This window comes from Talpa occidentalis, unplaced genomic scaffold, assembly GCF_014898055.3.
Source record: "Talpa occidentalis isolate TD23 unplaced genomic scaffold, MPIMG_talOcc4v2.1 talOcc4.5, whole genome shotgun sequence".
Taxonomy (NCBI): Eukaryota; Metazoa; Chordata; class Mammalia; order Eulipotyphla; family Talpidae; genus Talpa; species Talpa occidentalis.
In genome coordinates this window covers 5,601,946-5,628,673 of record NW_023604861.1, presented here as the reverse complement: position 1 = coordinate 5,628,673, position 26,728 = coordinate 5,601,946, and the positions used below count along the sequence as shown (strand labels likewise).

The window sequence follows — 26,728 nt, the reverse complement described above, 5'->3', positions numbered from 1 at the left end:
CAAATCCCTGAACTTAGAAGCCTAGCGCTGTGTGTGCTGTGCCCTGGCTCTCACGCTGGATCCTTGGAAACCAAGCATGATCCCAGTCAAAGTTGGCTGCTTTGGCTTTGATTGCTAAGAATGGTGTTTCTCCATTATTTACCATTAAGTTTCATCTAAAAATTGGTAACAGTATGTGGCATTTTCAGTAAACAGAGGAGGCCCAGAAGCCCAGGGCCCTCCCTGATACCTGGGGGCTGAAAGGATCAGTACCTCAGTGCTCCCAAAGGCCATTCAAGGCACCAAGGTGGGAAGATTTAAACTCCTGGGAAGAGCCAGAATTCTTTTTTTTTTTTAATAATAAATTTTATTTTTATATTCCCCATACAATTTCAACCCCCCCATTTTGACCCCAATCCCTCCCCTCCCGCCACCCACCCCCCCAAAAGTGTCTCTGGTTCATAGATTTTTGTTGATTTTGATTTTCACTTTCTTATAGTTAATCTTTTTCCTGGTCCCTTATTTAAGTTTTCTGGATTCCTGCTATGAGTGAGACCATCCGGTATTTTTCTTTTTCTTTCTGGCTTATTTCGCTGAGCATGATCCCTTCCAGCGCCATCCATGTTGCTGCAAATTGCATGTGTTTATCTTTTTTGAATGCTGAGTAATATTCCATGGTGTATATGGACCACATCTTCTTGATCCAGTCATCTGTTTTTGGGCATTTGGGTTGTTTCCAAAGCTTAGCTATTGTAAACAGTGCTGCTATAAACATAGGAGTGCAGGTGCTCTTTGGAATGGATGTTTCTGTGTCCTTTGGGTAAATACCTAGGAGTGGAATCGCTGGATCCTATGGAAGCTCTATGTTTAGTAGGTCCAGAAATCTCCACACAGCTCTCCATAGTGGTTGGACCAGTTTGCACTCCCACCAGCAGTGCAGGAGAGTTCCTTTTTCTCCACACCCTCGCCAACATTAGTTGTTGCTAGTTTTTTTAATATGTGCCATTCTCACTGGTGTGAGATGGTATCTCATGGTAGTTATGATTTGCATTTCCCTGATTACAAGTGATGTTGAACATTTTTTCATATGCCTGTTGGCCATTCTGTGCAGACAAACCACCGAGGGAGATGCCTGGGCTCTGCAGGAGCTGCCCGAAGTAGAGGGTCCCGATGATAAACCCTCAAGCTGAGGGTGCCCTGCCCAACCCCAGCTGGGTACCCAGATGTGCTAGCTTGCTAGGGTTGCCCTAACAAAGTACCATAAGTGGGGACTTAACCAAGAGAGATTTACTGTCCCTCAGTCTAGAGACCAGAGGTCCAAGATCAAGTGTCAGCTGCGTTGATTCTATCTGCGGGGCATAAGAGCCCACCCTGGCCCCGGGGGCTTACCGGTCATCTTTGGTGTTTCTTGGCTTGCAGAAGCAATGCCCTGATCTCCCCTCCATCTTTCTGTGACCTTCTCTGAGTGTGTGTCTGTATCTAAATGGGCCCTTTGTAGAAGGACACATGTTATTCTGGATTAAAGGCCCAGTCTACTCCACTGTAGCCTGGCCAAACAACGGCACCTGTAACAACCTTATCTCCACATGAGGGCACATTCTCAGGGTCTGGAGGTTTGAATATCAACATATAAATTTGGGAGAAATCACCCAAACACCATGGTGATATCAACCACCACCTGTGGATTACCACATCACAATGGCTGGTATTTAATACATGCGTGTAAATAAATGAAGACATGAACGAATAATCCTCACTGGTTGCAAGGATTCCCTTGGCAAGGATTATCCAGCTAGCTTGAGGTATCTGGTGTGGGGTGATCCAGTTTTCGGGATTATTGAGCACTGAACACTGTTGAGAAAGAAGCTGCTGCTGTGAATAACTTTCTGAGACAGTTTCCTGAAAAACTGAGGCACTCTTAGCATCTGATCACAGCAGAAGGCTCTGAATTTGAAGTTAGAGTGCTATAAATAGCAGTTAATCTTATCCTTCAAAATGTCATACGTACTTATAAAAAAGATTTTAGTGTCAGATGAGAGTGTCTGAGTAATGTGATATATAGGAAAGGGAGGCCAGAGAGAACTAACTATATTATAATTAATTACATATGCAAATGACTGACTAAATTTAGGTGCACAATTACATGTCTAATCATAGCTGCCAGAGGTCGGAAATCACATGCTTGGACTGAGGAGCGGGCGGCACACTCTGCTAGGGTGCTAGGGTGCTCTGCCACCCACACCTCACTCCAGACCACTAGGCCCAGAGAGCCAGAGAAGATCTGGGCCTGGCCCTGGGAGGGCGGCCCTCCTCGGAGCCCTGGAGACATCACGCAGGCTCTCCCAGACCTGCCCGCCCCAGCACATGGAGCGGACACTGCACAGGCCGTGAGGATGACTGGCCCACAGTCAGCATGAAGTGAGGGGAGCTGGCAGCGTTGCTGCTACTGCCACAAGCCACACAGAGCAGTGATGGCCACCACGTGAGGAAGGTCCTTCTGGATCTACAGGGACTTGACTCAAGTCAGTGGCGGGGCCCCTGAGTTCTTCCGTCAACTAGGGAACAGCTCGCTCTACAGGCTCGGGCAGGTTGGGGAGGACTCCTAGGGTCGTAGTTATGGACGGCGACTGGACAGATACAGACAGGTGACCGGTGAAGATGTGTTAAGTGCCATGTGTGTCACTGTGTCCCTTCCCTGACGGTCCCAAAGTGCCATTGAGCGGTAGCTTCTAAGTCTACAAAGTTCATTGTTGGTTGTTTCTGGAGCACTTATTCAAGAGTATCTGTAGACGCATGCACACCTACATGGTTTCCATTTTTAAAATATGAGTGTGTGTGCCTCTGAGAGAGAAAAAGAGAAAGACAGAGAAAAAGAGAGAGATGTGTGTGTGTATGTGTGTGTGCACACTTGCACACAGGCTCCCAAAACTACGGAGTACTCCAAAGAATAATGGTTTGGAAGCTCCTCAGGAGTCTGAGGTCTGAGTCCCAGTCCTACTAGTGACGGAAAATAGGAGGCGTGATTTACAGACCCAATGTGGGAGTCTGGATGAAAGGCTGTAAAGGCAACTTGCAAACAGGAAAAAAAAAAAAAAAGTGAGCTTCAGAGGTCAGCCAAGAATTATACAGTACAAGTTTCCAATGACCTGTGTCCATCCAGGTGGACCCAGGTGGACCCTTCCTGACCGGCAGACACTTCTGGACATGACCCAGCATGCACTCAGCTGGCTCTGCACCGGGGCGGCCACATGACTGCGCCCCGAGTCTTTGTCTCGGGGCGGGAGTGTGTCCAGCGGGGAAAGGGTGCCTCCCCACCCTTCCCCAATGTGTACACTTTCGTGGCTGTTTTCTCTCTTTTGGAGACTCCCTTTCTCAGACAATCTGAGAAAAAAAAGGATCAGGTTTCTTGCGCATAACAGGAGTCTGGCGTGGAGGTGGCGCAACTCCTGCAACCTGGGCTCTTTAAAACGGGGCCTGTGAGGACAGTCCAGGAAGCAGAGCAGAGACGCTGGCCAGCACCTCCCCTCTGGGAGCCTCGATTCTGAAGTCAAATTTCTAGAATCTGTTTTGATTTTGTTTTGTCTGTTACTTTGTCTTGTGTCTTTATATTTCACATTTGAGCAAACTCACCCAGTGTTTGTCTGACTTCCTTCACTTAGCATCGTTCCCTCCAGGTCCAGCCATGTTGGCGCAAACGGCAAGATGTCACTTTTTGGTCCCAGTGGGCATGTATACCATATCTTCTTTATCTGCTGAGGTGTTTCCATAACGTGACTATTATAAATAGTGCTGCAATGAACCTAGGAGTGCAGATATCACTTCAAAGCAGTGACTTTGCATTCTTCGGGTAGATACCTAGGAGCGGAATCACTGGATCATATGGCAGATCTATTTTCAATCTTTTGAGAAACCTCCAAAATGTTCTCAATAAGGACTGGACTGGTCTGCTTTCCCTCCAACCATGTAGGAGGGCTCCTTTTGCTCCACATCCTCACCAGCACTTGTTGTCTCGCTTCTTTTTAACATGGGCCATACTCACAGGTGTGAACCCACTTCACATTTTAACTGTCTTCAAATGCAAAGGTTCAAAGTGTCCTTAAATCAAAAAATTACACATGCAATCCAAACTGCACCAGGAAGAGAGCAAATTCCCTAAGGCAGACCCAGGTCAGAGTGGCCTGACCTGGGCAAGGTGATTGAGCCTGAAATAGCAGGACCCCAGAGGCACCGGAGCACTAGAGCACCCAAGCACCACCGGGGGACTCAGCAAGCAGTTTCCTCTTCTGTGTCCACTGTCATAAAAAGATGAAGGATTGGAGAAATGCCTTCCAGGAAGAGCTTAAGCATTACTTTTCTAAGTACAAATCAAAATCAACAAGCAACTATAAACCAGAGACATACTACGGTGGTGGGGGGGGCGGAAGAAGGGAGTAGGATCAAAACAAGGGGGGCTGGGAATTGTATGGGGACTATAACCAAGATGAAAATGCATACATTGTGCAAAAATGAAAAACGATGTAAAAAAAATATATAAAAATTTTTAAAAAGCACTACTTTTCTAAACGCACCTTCATATTCCTTTCTAAATGTCACGCCAAGATGCACAGCATGTTGTGATGAACTCCTGAGCAGTTAACTCAGTAGTTTAATATTGCAATTTAGTAACTTTAAACTGTCATTTCCGGGAAACATGCTTCACCACCATGACTGAGACCTTATCAGAGGAAAGCAACAAATTTACCCGGGCATGGAGTTCACGAGCACACCTGTTACAAATGGGAAAGAACTATTAGACACAATGCCAACGGAGAATGTATTCCTGCAGCTTTGGGGAGCCCCTAACTGCCATGATTTTAGTGGTGGTGAGTCATGGGCATTTATGAAGTTGGAGGATGTCCATGGTTATCGATTGAACTCTTGAGATGCACGCAGTGTTTAAAAAATATCCCAAAATTTGCCTAAGAATTGTCTTCTCATACTTGTAAATGAAGGTGTGATTTATTATCTCCTCTCCTCTTCCCCATCTGACTTCCTTGAGGTAAAATTGCAAAAATAATGTAAAATATAAACCCATACGGATCTTTTATAATTGCAGAAGATTAATACACTTATTGTTTCATACTGAAATGTGTTTAAATCATTCTTAAAACAGACATTGCGATGTGTTCCAAACCTACATTCCCATAACGAAATCCACATGCATTCTAATTCCGAAAAAAAACTCAAAGTGAATTTAAAAACAAAACAAAATTAAAGCTAGATAAATGTTCTACTTTGACCTCTCAGTCCTTGTTTTTCTCACAAACTGATCCTTACGCCAGCATTTTTGTAACTGGCAGACTCTATAAAGGTGAAATAGAAGCCCTGTGACCTGCCCATAACACAAATTTGATTAGCATTGATGCCAATGATTTTTTTTCCATCTTTTTGCCCAAGTGTAAGATTAAAAAAGTTACTGCGATGTCAATTTATAAATTGTTAATAGTGTGTCAGCAGCATTTGACACATCCCAGTATATAAGAAATACTGAGAAAAATTTGCTACATATCAATTGGAGACCTTTTAGGCTGCATTAGACACAGATTTCTCTAACAATCCCTAGAATTCTGAGTCCTCAGATGAAATCAAGACTATATGTAGTTAAAAAGGATTTATAGGATGGATTTTCTATAGTTCATTAACCTGCTTCTTATTTGCTTGCTGTATTTGCCATGGATGAAACAGGCTAATTGGGTACCATTTAAGAGTCTGTTTCATCATTTTCAAATGACGTATCTAACAAAAAATATCCATAAAAAACTGGCTTAACCATTGAAAAGACATTGATAACATCATAAAGGACAAAAACCTTATTTGTGCAGCAATACAGACTCAATTTACCAAGAGTTTTTCTTTAAAAAAAAAAATGTTACTGGCTCCATTGTAAATATAAACAGTAAGATCTTAACAAACCGCCTTTGATTTTTTTTTTTTTTTGAACCACTGGACACTGAGTGAAATAAAGATACATGACCTGCCATTACTATTGCCCCATCAATCACCAAGAAAAAAAAAAAGATTAATTCCTGGTAGCAATAAAATATCTTAGCTGTGGGGGACTTAAATTCAAGTTCTGACATTCATTTGCTGCTCTCCAATTTTTACATACAACCAAAGGAAACAAATTCAGTCCAGATCAGCGATTATTTCACAGGGTCTCCCCACCACTGCTCACGGGAACCTGCAGTTACAAAGCACTGGCATCTTCACAGGATCACAAGTGGAGGAAGCGTGCATGTTCTACGTGTGTGATTTATGTGAGCCCATGCACACAGGTGAGGCCTTCCCATATGCATCCTTGGCTGATGTTATGCGGTGAAAAGTGAGAGATGCAATAACATCTTTACCCTGCTTCACCACCACGACTGAGACCTCATCAGAGGAAAGCAACAAATTTACCCTGGCATGGAAGACAACACTCAGGGTTGTTAAATTCTGAATGCTTAACCTCAGAACCCCACTCTACAGACTTCACAGGATGGAGGGCAAGAAGCCTCTCCTCTTCCCCACGCACAACACTTGGCAGAGTTGCTGGTGTCATGATTCAGCACCAGACACCAGACACTCACACAGATGACCTCTAATCTTCAAAACAACCACACAGTTATGGGATTGGCTTTACTGGTGAAGAAACTGAGGCTAAACGAGGTGAAGTGTCTTGTCCATACATAGCTCTTTGGGTTCTCCTCTGATGAAGACTGCCCGTGCCCTTTTATTAGAGAAATTCTGTATGTTCCAAGCACAGCACAAATACAAACACATACAAATAATAAGTCATTAAATAAAAGGCCTTTTTCACTCACCACATTGTCTGCTAACCACTAAATGATATTTGTTATTCCTGTTGACAGTTTAAATGCTAAAGGTGAGTTTTTGGAACTCTGTTGTGATTCTCGGTCCAAAATACACCACACAATCAAAAGATTTTTTTTTTTTTTAAGAAAAGTAACTTTGCAATCATAGAATATCAAAAAGAAGACACTCGGAGAATATGAGCATCCTGAAAAGCAGAGATGGCACCAGGTTTCCGCAAACAGTTCCCAAATGATCACCCCACGGAAGCGCAGCCTAGACCATGCAAGCAAGATGAAAAGATTGTACCACATTTTAATCACAGCTAAAATTATGTTTTTTCCAAAGAAATTTGAAAAGGAGCAGTGTCTCATCAGATCGAGGTTACCAACAGAAGGAAAAAAAATTAGAAAAATATTACTATAGAATTAATTTTTCTCTCCTTTCGGTGACAAGAACGCCAACAGTTCTTACAGAGCCGCTTTGGGTGATTCACCCACAGATCATGCCTCGGTGAGCAATTCCTTCGTGGTCCTGCCTCATCGTGCTCCCTCTCGTTCACACCCCGCAGCCACCGTGGCCACCCTGGTGTCACGTGTCTGGGCAATGGACACGCTCAGGCGGTTCCTGCTGCAGGGAATTCCATTTTCCAGACAGTGCCCGGCTAATGTCCTCACCTTCTTGGAAAGACCTACAATGATCTTACTATTTAAGATTTAAATTTGCGACCCAACCCCAAGTCCCACTACCCTGCTTTATGCTTTCTCAGGGCACGACCACCTGCGCGGCTCCTGTATACTACACTTCCCTGCCAGGTTTGTTTTGGACTTTGTCCCCCCGCACCTGCCCCAACTGATGTAAACCCAAGGATGGCAGACTGGTTGTTTGTTTCAGTCCACCCGTTTACTGATGTACCTGAGTGGACATAAAGAGTGTCTGGTGTAACCACACACAAAAAAGCTTGTTCAAAAAAAAAATTTAACACCATTTGTTTCACATTGTTCCAATGGACACAGGCGATAACTAAAAGCAAAATAAAACTATCTTGTGCTTCAGTTTGGGCATTCTTGGGGAAAGAGAAAAATATACATCGGCTATAATTTGTGGGATGGAAATGGGAGGCGAATCACAATCATGATGAGTATTGTTTAAGTCGTGTTTCAAAGACTCATTTCAAATAACAAGTAAAGGCAAAGAATAAGCGCAGAAACCCTAGAACAATAATAAAATCATCAAATGTAAGCAACTAGAGAAAAGACATTTCTGCAATGAAAATATGGCAGCCAAATAGTTCTCAAAGTGTCACTTCAATATGCTAAAGCCACTAGGCGAGCCTTGCCAAGTGACACTGTCAGCAAATCAGGTAGAGAATTGTTCCAGAGTCTGAGTTCAACTTAAATAAGTCAAAACCAGAGCAGGATGTTGACCCCCCTTCTTATGCTCTCCTTAGCCTTGTAAATTCATAAGAGGAAATAAGATTACAACATAGATGGTGAATGGTCTATTTAGCACCATTCTCTCTGATGAGAGAAAAAAGGACTCATCTATTACCTGGTTGATTATAAAACCGGGTTAAGTTGACAGGAGGAAGAGGAACACCAAAAAAAAAGCAGCTCCAAATAATTTTAAATGATAAAATAATTTTAAAACTAAATCTTTATGTTTTAATGAATCTTTATTCATTTTGAAATGAATAAAAAGGAAAAAAGGAAAGAAAACTAAAGAACTGCAGATGAAGAAATGAATGTTCCAGGGTCCTGTAGATCGTGACTGAAAAAGAACGTCCATAAACTGTAAAATAGACAAACTATACAATATGAATGGAACCAAAAAATCAAGATAATAAGCCCAATTATCCCCCCATGGAAGGCAGACCCAAAGGGACGATTCTGCCCAGCTCATGTGTTGAACCAGAATGATACTCAACATAGTGTAGAGTGTGCAGCAAAATCCATAAGCGCAAACTGAAAAAAAGTGAAAAGAACAATGACCTGACAGGCATTGTGCGCATATTTCAAATTCCCTTCATCAAAATAAAGTTGAAGAAAGCCAGGAAATGGCATCCAGCCTAGGAAAGCTCTCAGCCCTCTAAAACTGCATCAACTATCAGTACCGATTTCTTTGTTTTCAGTAATATCTGTATTAACGTAAATAAGGCCGAACATGCCACCCTTGCATTTAGCAACCTTCTGACATATCTGTCAGGACCTATGCTTCACAATACTTGAAAGGAGGAGGCTAGGGAGGGGTACCGGCAGAGAACACCTAAAGCTTGGCACCAGCAATGATGGCTATCTCATAGCCCCATGGCCAAATCACTTCCAAAAATCCCTTTGATCTAATAAAGGACAACTGTAGTACTATCTGGAAAACAGAGGAAAACAAGAAACGTTCTTTATAAGCAAAGGGTAGAATAAAGGGAGTAGGGAGGATCAACGAAAAGATTTAGGACAAATACTGGAATGTGATCTAAGGGTCTCTCACCCAGGAGGAGCTCCTTGTCACCCCCCCATGGGGAACAGATGAAGGAAAAAAGAAGAAACATCATGAGTCTCTTCCCAGAGATATCAAAGCAGAGCACAAATGGTCTCCTCTCCTCTATTCTCCCTTCTGGAATCAAAATCCACAAATTCCAAAAGTTCCATTTTCTATCTCAATTTCAGTACAAGCTAGAAACACTTGCAACTAATTCAAATTAATAATCTTTATGGTTGAAGTTCTTCATAAATGCATCCGACTTACCCGTCCACGTATGTATTGATGGATCAAAAATATTCAAACCCATACTTACACAGACACTGTGCTAAATACTGTATCATTTCCCAGAAATCAAATTCTTTGCTGGTGGCTATAAAACTCTGGTAATGGTCTGGCAAAAACAGGTGAAATTTGTTCTCTAGAGAGGATGCTCTTTTTTTCCACTTTTCTAGGAAAATTGACATCTCAATGTATCCTTACCTCTTCCATCTTCCTTGTATTTATTTGTCAGTAAATTGTAACACTCTCAAAGCAAGGACTTTTATCCACCCAGGTAGCTCCCACCCACTCCATCACTGAAAGCACAAACAAGTGCCTGGTACACTGCAGGTGCTCAGGAGAGATGTATGCGCCAGGAGGGCTTAGCCCAACCCCGAGTCACCTCCTTGCCTAGCACCCCCTTTCAGACCACCACCTACTGTTGATCACCTCAGTTCCTTACTAGTGGACTTAAGCAGGACTTATAATTCATTGATCTCATTACCCTTTTCACATCATCCTTCACCCTCTATGTCCTTACTTCCCACCTTTCCAGCTTAAACTTCATAATTCTTTTATCATACTTGTATTCTTCTAGCAAAAACTTTGACCACATGGAAATCCAACTGTGCACCTCCTGTGTGCAGCCTGACCTGGTTTGAGAAGCTTGCTCACTCCCCAGAAACTGAACCCGAAATCACACCGATGGTTCTCACTCTGAACACATGGCCACTAAGCCCAAGTGGGCCCTAATGCAGGCAGGTAGTGAAGCTGCAGAGATGTATTCTGGTCACAATTCTATACTGTTCCCTCCTCAAATTCTCAACACAGTCTTCCCCATCTGCACCCTCAGATCTGATTTTGCTTTTTCAATGAGAAAACAGGAGCAATACGGAGAGAAAGCCCTTAACAAGTTCAACTCTTTACCAAGCAGGACTACACACCTACTCTCTGCCTTCCCTCCTTTATTGTGAACCAACATCCGTGCTTCCATCCAAGGCCAAGCCCTCTACTTTTGTACTAGGTCCATCCCCTCTCACAGACTCTGGCACATTGCTGTAGCAATTCTCACCTCTCTCTCCTGCATCACCATATAGTGATTAAACATACAATGATAGCTAAAATCTGAAAGGTAAAAGAACCTACATTCTCCTGACCCAGGACCAATTTCTTCACAAGTGACTCCAAAGCATTGTGTCTACTCTTGTCCTCGCCAATTCCTCTCCCGCCTCCCAAGGTCTCTTTAATGCTCATCAACAAGTTAAATCCCATCCCTGCTCTTAGGTAATGTGCCACATTCTTGGCAAGGGCCTTCCCGGCCACCTCACTCAAAGCTGTAAGCCCCAAATCCTTGCTCATGACTCCCCACCTCTCTTTCTGCTTTGCTGTCCTCTAGAGCGTCCATGACCTCCTATGCATCTTAACCCACTTCTTCATTCACCATCTTGTCAACTGTACTAGGTCAGGATTTTTGTCTATTTTATTCTGTTTTCCTGGCATCCAAAGAGTAATACACAACAAAAAATGTAGTGAATGAATGAGGGGGCTTGGGAGAACTATAGCACAGTGATGATGAATAAGGTTTGAATTTAGACAGCCCTCTGGTTCAGCCCCTATGGAAAACAGTATGGAGGTTTCCTGAAATATTAAAAATACATCTTCTGCAGAATCCAGCAATTCCACCCCTACGTGTCTACTTGAAGAATGCCAAAACACTAATTCTAGGGAACAGGTGCACCCCCATGTTCACTGTAGCACTACTGAAAACAGCCAAGTCGTGGAAACAATCTAAGTGTCCCCCAACAGATGAGTGGGTCAGAAAGATGTGACACAATGGAATACGACATATACACAATGGAATACTAATATACACAATGGAATACTACACTACAGAAAGAAAAAAGATAAAACCCTGCCATTTTTTTGACAACATGATCGGGTATAGAAGGGATGACGTTAAGTAAGTTAGGAGAAAGACAAATTCCAGATGATCTCGTTTACATGTGGAATTTAAAGGCACAAAAGAACAGACAAAATGAAACCAAAACAAACCCTAGAAATCTGACTGTAAATCTGAGTCAACTAGTGGGGGTAAAGAGCAGAGGGGGGAGGGGGAACGAGACTGTGGTGGAGGGTATGGGGCTTTGTGGGGGGGGGGTATGGTGTGGTTACACACCTGTGAGGAAGTGTGGACCTATATCCCTGAATCACAGTCTTGTAAAAATATACAAAATGTAATAATACAAAAATAAATAAATCCCATCCTCCAAACCTCCAGAGAGAAGGAAGGAGCTGGAGGTTGCGTTAATCACCAAAGGCCAGTGATTTAATCAATCAGGCCTCTATAGTGCAGTCTCCATGTAAACCAAGGGATTCAGAAAACTTCCAAGATGGAAATTTCGCCCATGTGCCAAGAAGGTGGCAGATCCCGCACCCCACAGGGATGGAGCCCCAGAGCTCAGCACTCTGTCCGGACCTCACCTCCGTAACTCTTCAGCTGCATGTCCACTTGCACAGTTTTTAGCATCCTTTGTAGTAAACCAGTGATAAAAAGTAAAAGGAAAAATAGGGGGCACAATGAGCAAGAGGGCGCAGTGAACTACGGCGGAGGGTTACCGGTGCTTGGGTGGAGGGGTGGGGTGCTAGCACACATCTGGAAAGGGGTGAGCCTGTACCTCTGAAATCATGTACAATGTTTTAAATCAACATTACCTCAACGAAAATACAGTGGTTTTAAAAAAGCAAACGAAATAATACAAGAAATGCTATTCATCAATTTGAATAACAGCTGAGACCGCCGGGCATATCATTTACCCTCTCTGCAGCTCATTTTCATTTGTGGGAGATGTGGAGAACAAACTAGGCCATAAAAACACTAAAATAATGGAAGAAAATACAGTAAAGCAGTCAGCAAAATCCTTGGAACACAGCAAACAGTCCACAAATAAATGGTCATTTTTACATTATCCCAGGCCAAAAGGTTCAAAGCAGCTTTAATACTTATATTCAGAACTGCTCCATTTTCTAATATTTTAATATCCTGAGGCCCCAGAAGACAGGGTGACAGCTCAGGCATGTAACAGAGGTACGGAATCCTCCCCAAGCCTCGGGCTCCCTATGACACCACATATGGGCATCGCCAGCTCCCAGGTACCCGCCCACCTTTCGCCTCATTGTCATATGTTCATATTGCGCTGGACCCCCCGGACAAGCGCCCACAAGGCGGCTGTGTGTGCCCGCACACGCCCGAGAGGCACAGAAATCACCAACAGTGAGGTCTGGCTTGTATGCAGCATGAGACCAAAACCAAAATGTAACCATCTGTTTCAAGTGACAGATGACTTCACGTGAGCACAGTATCACTGAGGGGCATCACAGCGTTATTTCTCATGCCATCTTTAAGAACCAGGTGAAGTAAAAATAAGTAAAACACAGCACGAGGGACACACATTACAATGAAAGATTTTCAGGGTTCCAATGCAGTTTTTATGTCTAATTGATGGGAGGATGACAGACTTGAGAAAGTCTAGTTGGTAGTGAGACCGGGATTAAAATGTTTTCAGACCCAAAAGGTGCAATAGAAAGAAAAATCTAAATATTTTCCCGAGATTCGCTTTTACAGACACAGCAATTCTGGAAGCTGATCAGCACCCTGAGCTGAGCTCCGAGACCTGATGGGAACTGAGAACCCAGAGGAGCAGAAAAACAGAAATCGCAACCTCCAGTTACCCAAAGAAAAGCTTCCTCACACTTCATGGATGAGGGCCCCGTGGCTGGCCAATGAACTTCACCCACGGCCACCTTTCTCTGCCCCAAACCCATCTTCCACTCGAATTTTAACCACTTTGTTCGCAACCATAGTCCCCCAAACCTATCTAACCTCATTTCCTTTCTTAATCAGGAAGATGGTCTGTTGGGGCAACGGTCGGGTGAGCTCCTCAGGGTACTGGTCTCTGAATAAACCTCTGTCTCCATCACTCCAGTGCCCGCCCTCCTCGTGTTCAACCTGCGAGTGACAAATAGTTGAGCCTGAGCTTGGTACCAGCTGTACAGAACCTTCTTTTTGTGACTGAGAAATGAGGATGTCCGCCGAGTTGATGCAAAAACAACAGGCACTGAGAAAATACTGCCAGGAGGAAGAAAAGAAGCTTCCAGAGAACACATCCCCCACAGCAAGGGCAGTCAGAGGCATGATGGAACAGAAAGGGCACAGAAACAGCAGCCAGCACAGCACCCAGCACCATACATATTTAGGCAAGAACTGAATTAAGAGTAAAATGACCTGAATTCTGGTGTGGCTCTGCCCACTCTCCTTGAATAAGTAACTTCTCGTTTTTGGTCTAGTTTTTATCATCTTTGTACTAAAATCACAATCAGAAGGTTCCATCCACTTAAAAGCACCTTAGGTGCTGATTGCAACTTGTAGCAGTAGGCAAAAGGAGAAATTTTTTCAGCTTTTGTGCTATGATTTATGTGGCTGTTCTGAGACATCAGAGCCAAAAGGCCACTTCTATTTCAACAAACAGAAAATATATTTGAAAACAGGGTAAAAAATTTTTGAAGAAAGGTAAGAATGAATAGTTGGCTCTTCATTTCCCAAAGAAACTATAAATAAAACAGCAGAAGTAAAACTGCCATTATTCTGAGATACTATCCTAAGTGCAAAGTTTGAAATGTCTAAAATATAACACGGCATTTTTAATGATCACAGATTTTATTGACCATGTGTGTGTGCATGCATGTGTGTATGAAACATTAACGAGAACCCAAAAATGCAAAATAGTGAAAATTCCTTCTGCCACATTTGTAAAGTTGAGGGAAAATTCCATTTTCCCAGAATGTGAGGCTGCAATCCATGACTTCTCCAAAAAGAGCTTTGCCGACATTTTTTTTTTTTTTTATAAATTCAACTGCTGTGCATCATGTCCTCAAATACATCATCCACAGATGATGACTAACTCACAGCAGACCTGTCTCCTCTCGAGGGCTGGCTGAAACACTGCCATCCTCCTTGACAGTTCCAAGTATTTCAGTCATTAATAATAACTTTTACATATAAGTTTCTTAACATTTATAAAGGAAACCCCTCCCCAAAAGCCTTGCAACTTCAACAGATTTATTTTGCATGCATATTTCCAAGCATCGGTGAAGAAACATGGTAAGTATTTCTTAAGAATTAGCTCAGTTATAACTAAATCAGAAATAAGACAAGAAGTTTTGCTTTTAATGCTCTGACCTGAATGTCCCACAGGTCCTGCTAGCAAGAGAGAGCAGATGACAATGTAAAGGTCTTATGAACACAGTTCTATTTATGGTATTTCTAGAAACATTACCAGTTCTATGTGTCATGCTATGTAAAATTTGGGAACTAGATTCTCACACTGCACTAAGTAAGTCTTGGGATATCCAACATGCCACCCACGGGCCATATGAAGCTTTCAAAATTAAAAAGCCATATATATACCTCTGATTCACTCCCAAAAGCAAAACTTCCCTTCTACCTTAACCCAGCGTGGCTCTTACATATGTGGAATGTAATTGTTTGAAAACACAACAGTGTCCATGATTTATAACTAGAAAGTCCATTCGTGTCTTTGAGAACACAACTCATTGATTTGTAAGCAATGTGGGGTGGGGTGGAGTATCTTTATTTCAAATAAAGGAAAAAACTGGGCCATAAAGCAGTCTAACTCAGGATCGACTTCTTAATATATTAATGATCAGCAAATATTCATGTCATGAGATCTCAAGTCTTAAAAAATAAATGATCCCTTCTGATTCAGGAACAGTTTTTTTGACTGAAAAGTTGCCTAGCTCAAGGTCAACTTGCTAATATTTGAAGATAAAACAAGAGGTAAAAGCTTAAGTCACTAGTCTTAAACTTGCATAGCCCTTTCCTCTAAAGCTTCCTGTAGACTCAAAGAAGTCTCCAAAATATGGACGCAACACAAGAGGCCCCTCAGCTTTCAGTACAGTAGGAACACAAAGGCACTGCCAGAGATGTTCAGTGTGATTCCTGTTTATGATTTCCTGTGTTCTGATGATGGGAGATGTAAACAGTTACCAACCAGTTACCAAAAATACTGAGCCCAGTCACAAAGGACGCAGAGCGTCTGGGAGTGAATAAACAATGCTCCCTCCAAACCTGCTGCTGCCCATTCAGTGCCAACATTTGGTCCCTGACAAAAAATGTCCTTTCTGAAGGCACTACTTGGCCATTTGTTATGTTAATCTCCAGTGTGTGAAGGGCTCTTCCCATCAGAGAAATCACCCAACAGCCTCTACAGGATGTTTCTTATTTTGATGACTGAAAGGTACATGCTGGGTCTGGAGGAGGAAGCCATTGATTTATTTTCACCACTTTTCCCTGGCTAACAGCAATTTAAAAGAGAAGGAACAAGCCAGATCACTCATCTGCCTGCTTGGCATGCCTGGTAGTCATGGGAGCCCATACTGAGCCCATCTGTTCTGGTCCAGCCTCTCTAAACACATACAGAAAGATGATGTCCAAAGGGGTGTGCTCAGGCCCTGCTAATGAGCCACCTGAGGTCAACCAGAAGACCTGCCTGAGCAGCGCACCCACTCAACGGCTCTCAGCAGCCAAGTCCAATCAAATGATAGATTTGGGCTGACACCGTTATTTTTAAGTTGGTTTGCCTAGACAAATGTGAGGTTGATTTGAACATCTCCAGCTTACTCTTATCTCCTAGACACGTAGGCAGGTAGATCCAGTGGCTAATAGAAATGCACCTGGCATCTACCAAATGAAACCACCTGAGACAACAACTTGCTGACACCTGCCTGGTTGTGGGATAGTACACCTTAAAACTCAGCTCTTAAAGACTCCCTAAATTTCTGCATCCAGAAGAGCTGTTTACTGCATAGCATGCAGATGACTGCCACTATCCAGCTACAACAGTGTCATGTGGTTCTACTAGTGACATAAGCCAGATGAGATCTTCTCTTTTGCCTCAACATCATCCTGTTCTACAAAGACTCAACATCATCCTGTTGTATAAAGGCTCAACATCATCCTGTTGTATGAAGACTCTATTACAAAGAAGTGCCCATCACCACAGATGAAAGAATGCCTTTATAGAAGAGTCTTTTGACCAAAATTCTAACTTCATGTGACAAGCACAGTATTTATGAACTCTACTGCAAATAATTTAGCTTTCTAAGGTATTTTTGAATTTTGTCTCTTGTACCCTGAAAAGTCTCTTATTTTTTTCAGTTATCTTTGAGATAATCATGTGAAGGAACTCTTAAATTTTTCAATTTTTCCCTTTATAATAACAAGGGATTTCTGAGGTCTTGGGCAATTTTGGTAATTGTGTTCAGGACACCTGGCTTTCAGTTCATAATTATACCAAACAGTATGAACTTGCTATTGCTTAGCTTTCAAACCTCAAGCCTTTTCTAAGTTATTTCTAGTTATCTATATAGCTATAACCAGTCTGCTCCATCTATAACTACAAGGCTTCCCAATAAAGCCAGCCTCCTGTTAAGATCAAGTGATTGTGTACATGATGGAAGTGCTAATTATCACAGTGACAACAATCATATTACAATACATATGTATCAAGTTAATGATATATTTGCAGAGTTATATATCAAATACATTTCCATTTTTTTAAATCAAGTAATATTATCAGACACACCCCCAAATCATATTTCCAGTAATAAATAAGCTGTAAAGATTCAAAAACCTTAGTAGAAAAGTGAAGGCAAAACCCAAGTACTTCCTGATAGGGGACACTAGAGACATGCACTGCAGGACCTAGAAAAATCTCAGGAGTTGGAAGTACCAGGGAGAGGGCTGGGAAAAGTACCATAGGTTAAGAAGGCTGAAAACTGGGCAATATTTTGTGGACAAACTGAGCCTGAGAATCTCAATGTTCAAGGACATCGGGGACAGTGGAGAGTGGGGCAAGTAAGCACTGGGATGTCCATCCTGTCATCCTGCCAAGCTCCAGGGTGTCAATCACCAGGTATATGCTTCCTTTAAAAAAGAAAAATAACTCAGAAAATTCATGTGACTCAAAAATCTAAATAACAGGTGTTTCAGTAGTAAAGACCAAACAAATGAGTCTATATGAAAATTAGCAAAGAAGTAACAAATGAACATTCCTAAAAACAGAATGATGTGTTTGAAAGTGAAAATTCTTTTAAAATATCTAATAAAATCAGTAGAGATTCATACTACATACTCCAGGGGATGGGATGAGAGAGAAGGTTCCAGGCAAAGAATTAGAAAAAAGTTGCCTCAGATTCTCAACACAAGCTTGGAAGCTACAATAGAAGACATCAGCAGAGTGATGCCTTCAAAATTCCAGGCAAAAATAATTTTCATTCTAAAAGTCTGAAACCGGCAAAATGATGAGTCCCCCATGAGGGTAGAATAAAGGCCTTTTCAACATGCAAGAAATGTCACACATTTTTCCTTTCTCAAAGAATCGCCATAGTGAGCAGCGATATGAGATCTTAGATCCCACATAAAAAGAGGTTAAGGAATTCCTGAAATGATTTTTTTAAAAAAAGGAACAAAGGTAGGAGGGGGCAAGGGAAGGAAGGAAATGAACCAAAAACAAACTCTTGGATTAGGAGAACAAAATGGTGATCACCAGAGATGGGGCAGGGCAACTCAGATAAGAAAAGTCAGTTACATGGAGTGGGTGGAAACTAGACTTACGGTGAAGGTCATATGTAGCATAAAAAATGCCAAACTATAAAGCTGCCCACCAGAAGCCTGTGTAAGGCTGTAGATCAATGTTACTTCCACAACAAAATTTTAAAGGAACAACACCACCTGAAGCGTGTCAAGCATCTCTTGCAGTCAGTTTCCATTTTTTATTAATTTGGTAGCAGGTAAGTGGAGATGAAAGTAGGGGTTAATGACACATTCAGTAAGGAGGAAGTCTACTTGGTTCTGGGGGAAGTTTAACAGCCTCTCAAAGGCACTTCAATCAGTTCAGTTTACTTTAAAAAACAGTACTTTAAATCCAACCAAATTCAGTTCACTTGCAATTCTGCCCAACAGGGCATGGCTTTGAATGTTTTTCCAACTGCATTGTATTTATAATCAGATGGCCTCTCCCTCTACCTTCTTTGTCATCTTGAGAAATCCCTTAGAGGAAGGTAGTCTGAAACTGGAAATGATTGCACTGCATATCAAAGGGTGATTTTGAGAGAACCTAAAATGGAAAGCACAACAGTAATAAAGCCTTGATTATCTTCATATCTAGGGTTATTCACAATGCTCTGTCCTCATATCCTTGCCCCAGTGCAAACACACACAAAGAGAAGAGCAGTAGTCATACCAGAAGACTCTCATACTATATAGACTTTTACCCTAAATCCTGCTATGCCTCCCAATCTATGTTTTAGCTACAATCAGAGATGCTCTATAAATTCATTAGGCCTTTTGTCTACAAATCATGTTTTCTGATTGTGAAACAACAACTCACAACCAAGATGGCGTTTTAAATATAGAAAGGGATACAGTCAGATGTCAACAAGTCAACCTTAAAATCAATATATGGATCAAGAAAACAGTTTTAAAAAAGCCAAGGGTTGCTTCTTCTGAGAGCTCAAGTTCCTGTGGAAGAAAAGGTAATCAATTAATGACCATGATGAATGTACTTTTGTGGGCATTCAAAGTCCCTAATAAAATGGCAATCAGATTTACTCAAAAGGGTAAGAGTCTTCCAAATCTCTGTAACAGTTTGGTCAACAGAGCAAAATCTATTAATTACCTACCATGTGCTCAGTGCCCAGTTAGATGTCAAGGATTTATTTTAAAGTAAAATGGGTGCTGCTCCATCACCTTATGTAATTATTATAAGAAAACTAAATAAGAGTATCTGGAGGAGAGGGGGCTGACAGACCAGAGGCTTCATGGGGGAGGTGCTGCTGGAACGGGGCCTTTGCAAAATTAAGCAAAGGAGAAAAGAAAACAGCCCCTTACCACCACCACCCCACCCCCCGCCAAACCTGAGGAGTTTGTGAGAGTGGTCCACCAAAATCATCATAGAGGAACGTGTGTCAATTCTGTCCAGATAACAGCAAATATTACAAACCACCTGGCCGGGAGTACTGCGGCTTCCATTCTAAACATGGGGATGTTCATCCTCAGAGAGCCGAATCCAAGCTGCTGCATCAGGCAGCAGTTAGGAGGCAAGCGGCAGGTCCACCCCATACCTTTAGCTTCAGCACCCTGGACAGCTGCTTTGGCAGCATCCAGGCCCTTTGGAAAGGGCAGATATTAGGCAAGTCGGGGAGATAATTAAGGGGCTGAGTCCCAAAGTAGGATGGAATGTGATCCAGAAAAGGGTGGCTAGCATTACAGAAAAGGGAAAGTTGTTTTCATATGACACTAGAGAAGAATAAGAGAATAATTCTCCTATCTATCAAGTGAAAAAGAAGAAAAAGTGTTTCATTCTGAGATGAATTTCAGAGAACCTGTGCTGTGCAACCACACGAGGTGGACTTAAGATGTCCATCCACGGATGCATCTTCCAGCTGCCCATTCACTCAGTCAGTGTTCCCCTAAAAACACAGGTTATGTGGTGAGCACTATAGCGGGCTTTAAAAGATACAAAAATGTACTCTCCCTTCTCTTAACATACTCCTGATGTATAATTAAAGGCTGTTCCTTCCCTCCCCCAGCCCACCTACTGTCCCTATTATCAGCTGAAAGCAAGAAAAGCTGACAAAGCTGCTATTTGAAATATTTTTATGATTAAAAAGCCAACCTTCCTGCAAGGTTTTCAAGACAGGGCATTTTTCAAGAACTTTTTACATCCTCTTACTATGAATAAAAAGGAGGAAGCTGACACAAAGCTATGGCATTACTTTATTTTTTACTTTGAAATTGCAAAATGATTAAAGGCAGCTAGTCACAATAGTTGACCTATTGAAGAAGAATGCCAGTTAGGAGCCAGACGGAGACTGGGGTGGAGATGCATTCAGAAAGGACTCCCAAGACTATCTGCATTTGTCTTGGCAGCTGTTTCTTTCCCTTGCCTGTTTTTAACTTATCCATAGCACCACATTGCCACCCAACCAGACCCTGCTCAATATGGAGTCTTGGAAAGCAACAGGCCCACTTGTTAGCAGAGGTAACTCCAGATTGGGGATCTGCTCTCACCTAGCCCAAATTTCTTCTAATTCAAGTAGGAAAAAATAGAGCTTCCAATACTTATAAGGTATCGCCTAAAAGTGTAGTCACTTTGATAAATCCAGAATTTACAAGGCAGTTTTGTGCTTCAATATCTTAGTGCATTGAGGGCTAATAATTCACGTGATGCTCATCTACAAAGGGATAACAAACACTGGGAAGAAAGCTGTCCTGTGACTCCCAGCTCCAAGCATCGCACCTCCTGAGTAACCCCTACATACAATTCCACTAAAATGCTTTTCAAAAGCAAATGCAGGGGAGGTATTTTGGAAATGCTTTGCATGGTGCTTGATGCTACTCTGAATTTGCCAAGAAATTCTGGAAAAGTCACAGAAAATTCTGAACTTCAGCTTTCTCAACTTTATAAACAAAAAGAAGGTGGACAAAATTAATTCAATATCCTATGATTCTACCTCTGCTGCAGTGAAAGTGTCTACCTCAGAACTTATTTTCAGCTGCAGACAAAGGCAATGACTAATGCTATAACTATATAAAATACCTAATACGCTAATTTCTGACTTTATATCATTGAAATAACTCAGAAACACCAATAACCTGGCAATCAAGATTAGTGACCGCTCAAGGAGCAAAATAATAGAGACTCAGTCTGAATTGTCATGAACAAACTCTAAGCAGTTAGAGATCTAGCCAAAACTGGCGATGCTTTCCCGTATTTGTCTCCACAAAATCCTGAACCCATCCACACACACCACTGGAGGGCTAAATGGATCAACAGACACATGTTACAAGACACCTTTGTTTAGGCGGAGGAAGGGTTCAAAATTGAGAATTTTGCTAGCCATGCCAGTTTTCTTATCCTAAAGCTTTTCTTCTCTAGAAGTGTTAGTATTTGAATAAGAGTTGAAATTAAAAACCAAAGCAACTTATCTGCACTATTTTCAACTACAACATTAAAGCAAAATCAGTACCTGCAAAATGAAAGTTCAAGAAAACCACCCAAGCTGGAAACCATTTACTCTGAAATTGTTGACAAAACTTCCATGAAGACTGCTGTTTCTCAAAGCAGGCACATCCACTATGACTCCCAGGTATTGGTGAATCAGGTCTGTTCAACCAAGTGCCACACAGAGATAATAAGAGGCAGAAGGGTAATCGTATAGACAACACGTTCAAAGTAGCTTGAAAGAGCAGTGGTATAGAGGTAGATTGTGGGTGCCAAGGTGAGAGCAATTCCCATGAAGGGAACCACCATACCCAAGCCTCCCAGGCAGAGAGAGATGGCTGTATGTAGCCAATGGCTGTGGTGTCCAGCGCGCCAAAGGCAGCCATTGCAAGACCTGCTCTGGAAGGACCTAGTCAGCCAAGCTAAGGCGTCTGGAGTCCCCCACAAAAGGGCTTTAAACACAGGATTCTCATCATCAGAAGTGATGACTATACCAGCTGCGTGGAGAATGGACTGCAGGCCTGTGATATTAGAGCTGGTCGTATTTGAGAGTGTTGGCTTTCAAACTAAATTTAAGTGACCCCTTTCTACAAATTCTGTGGGTCAAACCATTTACTAAACATAGCTCTCATATTCTCATATTGCCTCTTTAGATGCATAGCAGAATGGAAACATTTTGAAGGTTAATATGTTTTTTAATATCCTGTTAGATTTCCTTAGCTGGGAAAAAAAAGCCACTCAAGGATGACATTAAGATACATTCCTCGAACAGCTGTTTTGATCATTCTCCTCTGACTGTACTATTGAATACAAGGTGGTTAAGCTTTTGCAGGGAAAAAATTTTAATAACCATATCCCTTGCCTTGTGTTTCTCATACTTTGTCACAGAAAGAATATGGAGTGCTTTTTAAACGTATTATATAATTCACAGCAAGATCTGTTCCATTCTTAGTTATCAGCAAAATTATTAAGTTAGCAGCTGCAATCCACTTACTTTTCTCCTACTTCTACCAGAAAAGAAGGGATGAAATTTATCACTTATAAAATGATCCTTCATGAATAAGTTATCCTGTGGGTATAATATTTTAAAATTCCCTCATACCTATTAAAAATGAAATTAATCAAATCACTTGCATGTCAGAATGTTTTAAAAAGATAGATATTGAAATGCTACAATTTCTGGTAAAGTTTCCTCCAACCTCTTAAAGAATCTGAATTAAAATAGAATTGTTTCCTTAAGGAACCATACTAAACCCGGTAGCCATTGAGATTGTAAGACATGTTGCTTTTGGGTAAAATATATTTACATTTGCCCCAATTGGACAAGACACTAATTAGCTGTGCAGTAACACAAGCAAAGGTCATTACCCTCCATGAACAACCTTATCCAAAGTCTGTTGGCTAGTGGCTGAGCATCCCTAGGACAGTGGGGGGTGGGGGTGGAGGCTACTTTAATGCTAACAATGATGGAGCACATAAGTCTCTACTACATTTACTGTGCTTGACACTTTTATCTATAAATTAGTTCAAATGTCTGATTACCAAGTTTGTGTATGATACACAGCTCCAAGAGATAAAATTGAAAAGTGTTTAAACAGTACTGCAAAGCCTGAAATAGATTGAAATCAACCAGATTAAATTTAACAAACACGAAAATATAAAATCCAACTATAGAATTCAAAAATTGAATTGTAGGATTTGGGAAACTTAATTTAAAGATGCTGTAAGTCAATATACCTATAAAATGGAGTACTATGTAGTGACACAAACTAAACAGCTATAAATATGCCATGTGGGGCCTCCCTGGTGGCACAAGGGGTTAAGCACCGCACTATGAAGCAATCCGCAGCCTCTGCAGCACGAGTTCGACCCCCGGCCAGCCAGAAAGAAACCCAAATGGTGAAACAGACCTCTCCTGTTTTGTTCGCTGCTCCCCTCAGTCCGACTGTTCTGCTCCCCACTCTGACTCTGGTGAATCCTCTGAATCCTCTCACCCCCCACATCTCTGGCCTGTACCCCAGCTCTTGTATGCATAAATCAATAAATCTTTGTAAATAAATAAATAAACAAACAAACAAATAAATAAATAAATATACCATGTAACTACATAGCTTTACAGCAATGTTTAACTGTAAAACTGAAACTAAAATGCGTAAGTACCCCCACCAAAGTAACACAGCGAGCATATGGTGGGAGGTGGAGCCTAGGTCTGTCTGTACTCAAATCGTGAATTCTTAACCACTATACACCTTGCTCCCCAAGCAGACCAGAACTATCTTTACTGACATAAAGAGTTGCCATGCTATATGACATGTACAGGCTGATACACATATAGAATGAACATAGGAGCTCGTGCTACACACACTACGTTATATCCACTATCAAGTAAAAATTATGTGTGCATTTATACACACACACACACACACACACACACACACACACATATATGCATTTATATCAATATAGCCAGCTCATGGGGAAAATCTTAGGTGGAAAACTTTAACACTGGATTTTTTGGGCGACAGCATTATTTAGTGATTTTAAATTATTATTTTTTGCCTGAACATTCCAGTGTTTTATAGTGATCCTATATTGCTTCCATTATTAAAATGCAACAGGGTGTGGTAACAATGCCAGAACAGGGAGATCCTATACTTGTGATATACAAAAAACTATGTACACCAATGTTTAAAAAAATAATTAAATAAAAATAAGGAAAAAGCCCCATGGGAACTGCTGAGGCTTTGCAGTGGTATGAATTTGGGGACTTAGACCTGTGAGTGAGGTACCAAGTCACGAAGGCACTCCTGGTGTGCCCTGCAGGGGACCAGGCTCGCAGGGAAGTAAGGAACACTTCTGGGCATCTATGCTGACACCGAGAACACTGCGTTCAACAGAACAGCTCAGAGTGGGTGGCCAGGATAGTCAGAGGCCAGAGGGCACATCCTACAGAGGAACCGAGCAGAGCCCAGAGTTAGGATGCTAACACAGGGCGGGGGGACGTGGAGGGGAGCCATGTGACTGTGGACCATCACCATGGAACTACTTGGAAGCAGTTTCTATTTTTTTTTTTTTTTTAGCGTCTTTTGCACATGCCGACAGGATAAATGACAGTAACTATGGCGGTCCAGCACCAAGGCCTATGCTTGATACCAGAGACTTACAGTGACCCCCAGATACAGACACTCCTTAGAGAACTATAGGCAAGTGAGTTATGTATCATGCTATTACGAATATTAAATATTACACTGAGCAAAGTAACCTCATGGCAAAGCGCAGATGCTCCAGTAGCAAATGCCATGCTGGCTTGGCCTAGATGTCCTGGCGGAACCCTCTGAGCTGGAGGTGGTCGAGTGTAAGCTGACGCTAGAGTGGCAGGAGCTCACCAGGTCCTAAGGGAACAGAGTCCATGAAAGCAAATTGCAGCTTCAGAGGTGTGCAGAGGTGGGAGGGAGCAAGGCCTATCACAGAAATTGAATGAAGTCCTCTCCCCTGTGGCATCCGTTTCTAACAGTGCTTGCATTGACGATCACCGCACCCAGCCTGAGAAGAGCCTCGAGGCCCAGAGCGGTAGAACGATCCCGAAATAGTCTGCTTTGGTATATTCATTATTTTGCTCTGTAGGGACTTGAAAAGAGCAAATACTGGGAGAGGCTTTCTCTCACCTCCTTTTATCTACCTGAAGACAGATACCCCCAAAGAACACAATGGGCATAATCCCCTTCCCTGGAGTTTATCAACCAGGGAAGACTGACTCTTGCTACAGCAGTGGAGACTACAAGTTGACCCCACACCCGACCAATTTCATCGCAGCTATCACATCTGCCATCTGTTCTTCTAAGAGCTCATTCATTTTTCCTAAGAATCATTTTGTTTCCCCAGGAGTCCTGCCTTCCCCCTCACGTTTCCCTATTAAGGCATTAAGCCTGAACCTAAGCCATGATGGGAAGTTTCTCAGTTTTCCCTGGGTGTACCCCATATATACCAGAGGGATACCTGCTAACAAACTTGTTTGCTATTTTCTTGTTAAGCTTTTACTACAGGGGGCTCAGCTAAAAAACTCAGAAGGGAAAAGAAGGAAAGTAGCTTGTCCTCTCCTACAGGATTGAGCAATTCTATTTTGTCATGGACAGGGAATTCATTACTGACATGAGCCAAAGGGATGGACACACAAAATATAAACAGTAGTGATCTCCTAAGGGACTATCTATAGCCTCTTAGAGAAAACCAAAACTGTTTAATGACTAAGAAAAGAGAGGCCACAGTGATAGCTCTGATAGCACATGAGACCCTAAGTCATCCACACTGAGTGATAAAATGCAAGCTACTAGGGGCATCTCATGAGGGTAATGAGTGGGCAGGAAATTCACACATAAGATTTGATGTGGGAAAGTGCAAAATTGCGCATTTATGCAAAATATTCAAATATCCCTGCAGAAAGATGAGTTCCAAGAAATCAGTGACAACTTGGGAAAGAATCTGAAAGTCAGATATTCCCTAAAAAATGTGCCACTATAGTCAAAACAGCATATCCATCACATGCCCAGTGACCCCAGCCCAAGGGCACCTGTGGAGCATGTACGTACCCCACCCTGAAGGAACAGGTTCCTGGGAGACAGAGCATGAGGGAAATTCACACAGTTCGAAGCAAAGGAAAAAAATATGCCCAGTGGAAGAAGCAGAAGGAAGAGGAAGCATTTTCCCTTCACCCGTCAGTATAAAATGTCAATTCAGGAAGACAATGACCCCGAGAAGGAAGCAATGCAAAGATTAAATAGAGCAAAAGTGAAGGAGAAAATCTAAAGGTGGCAAATGTGGACATAAAGAAAAATGACAAAAGTAATTAAGAAAGATCTAACAAGAATAATTCCAAAGGTAGTTCATTCTAGAACAGTGGTTCTCAAGACATGGGCTCTTCCGTGATGTGACAGAATCACCTGAGAACCTATTAGAAAAGGAAAATCTCTCTCAGGCTCGGAGAGCTACCGAGTCAGAAACACTCAGATCCTGAAGATCTGCATTTGAAGAAATCCTCCAGGTGATTTAAGAACCACCATTCTAGAACTTCACAGCCATGCAGATACTATAAAACCTAAGAA

At 42.0% G+C, this 26,728-nt stretch overlaps 1 protein-coding gene and 1 pseudogene across 5 annotated transcripts in view; one reads left to right on the top strand and one right to left on the bottom strand.

Moving 5' to 3' along the window:
* The window catches only part of FGF14 (fibroblast growth factor 14), a 477,163-nt gene that overhangs the window by 407,552 nt on the left and 42,883 nt on the right, over positions 1 to 26,728 (bottom strand). The window lies entirely within an intron of this gene.
* The window catches only part of LOC119258941 (proteasome subunit beta type-5-like), a 40,456-nt pseudogene continuing 18,454 nt past the window's right edge, over positions 4,727 to 26,728 (top strand).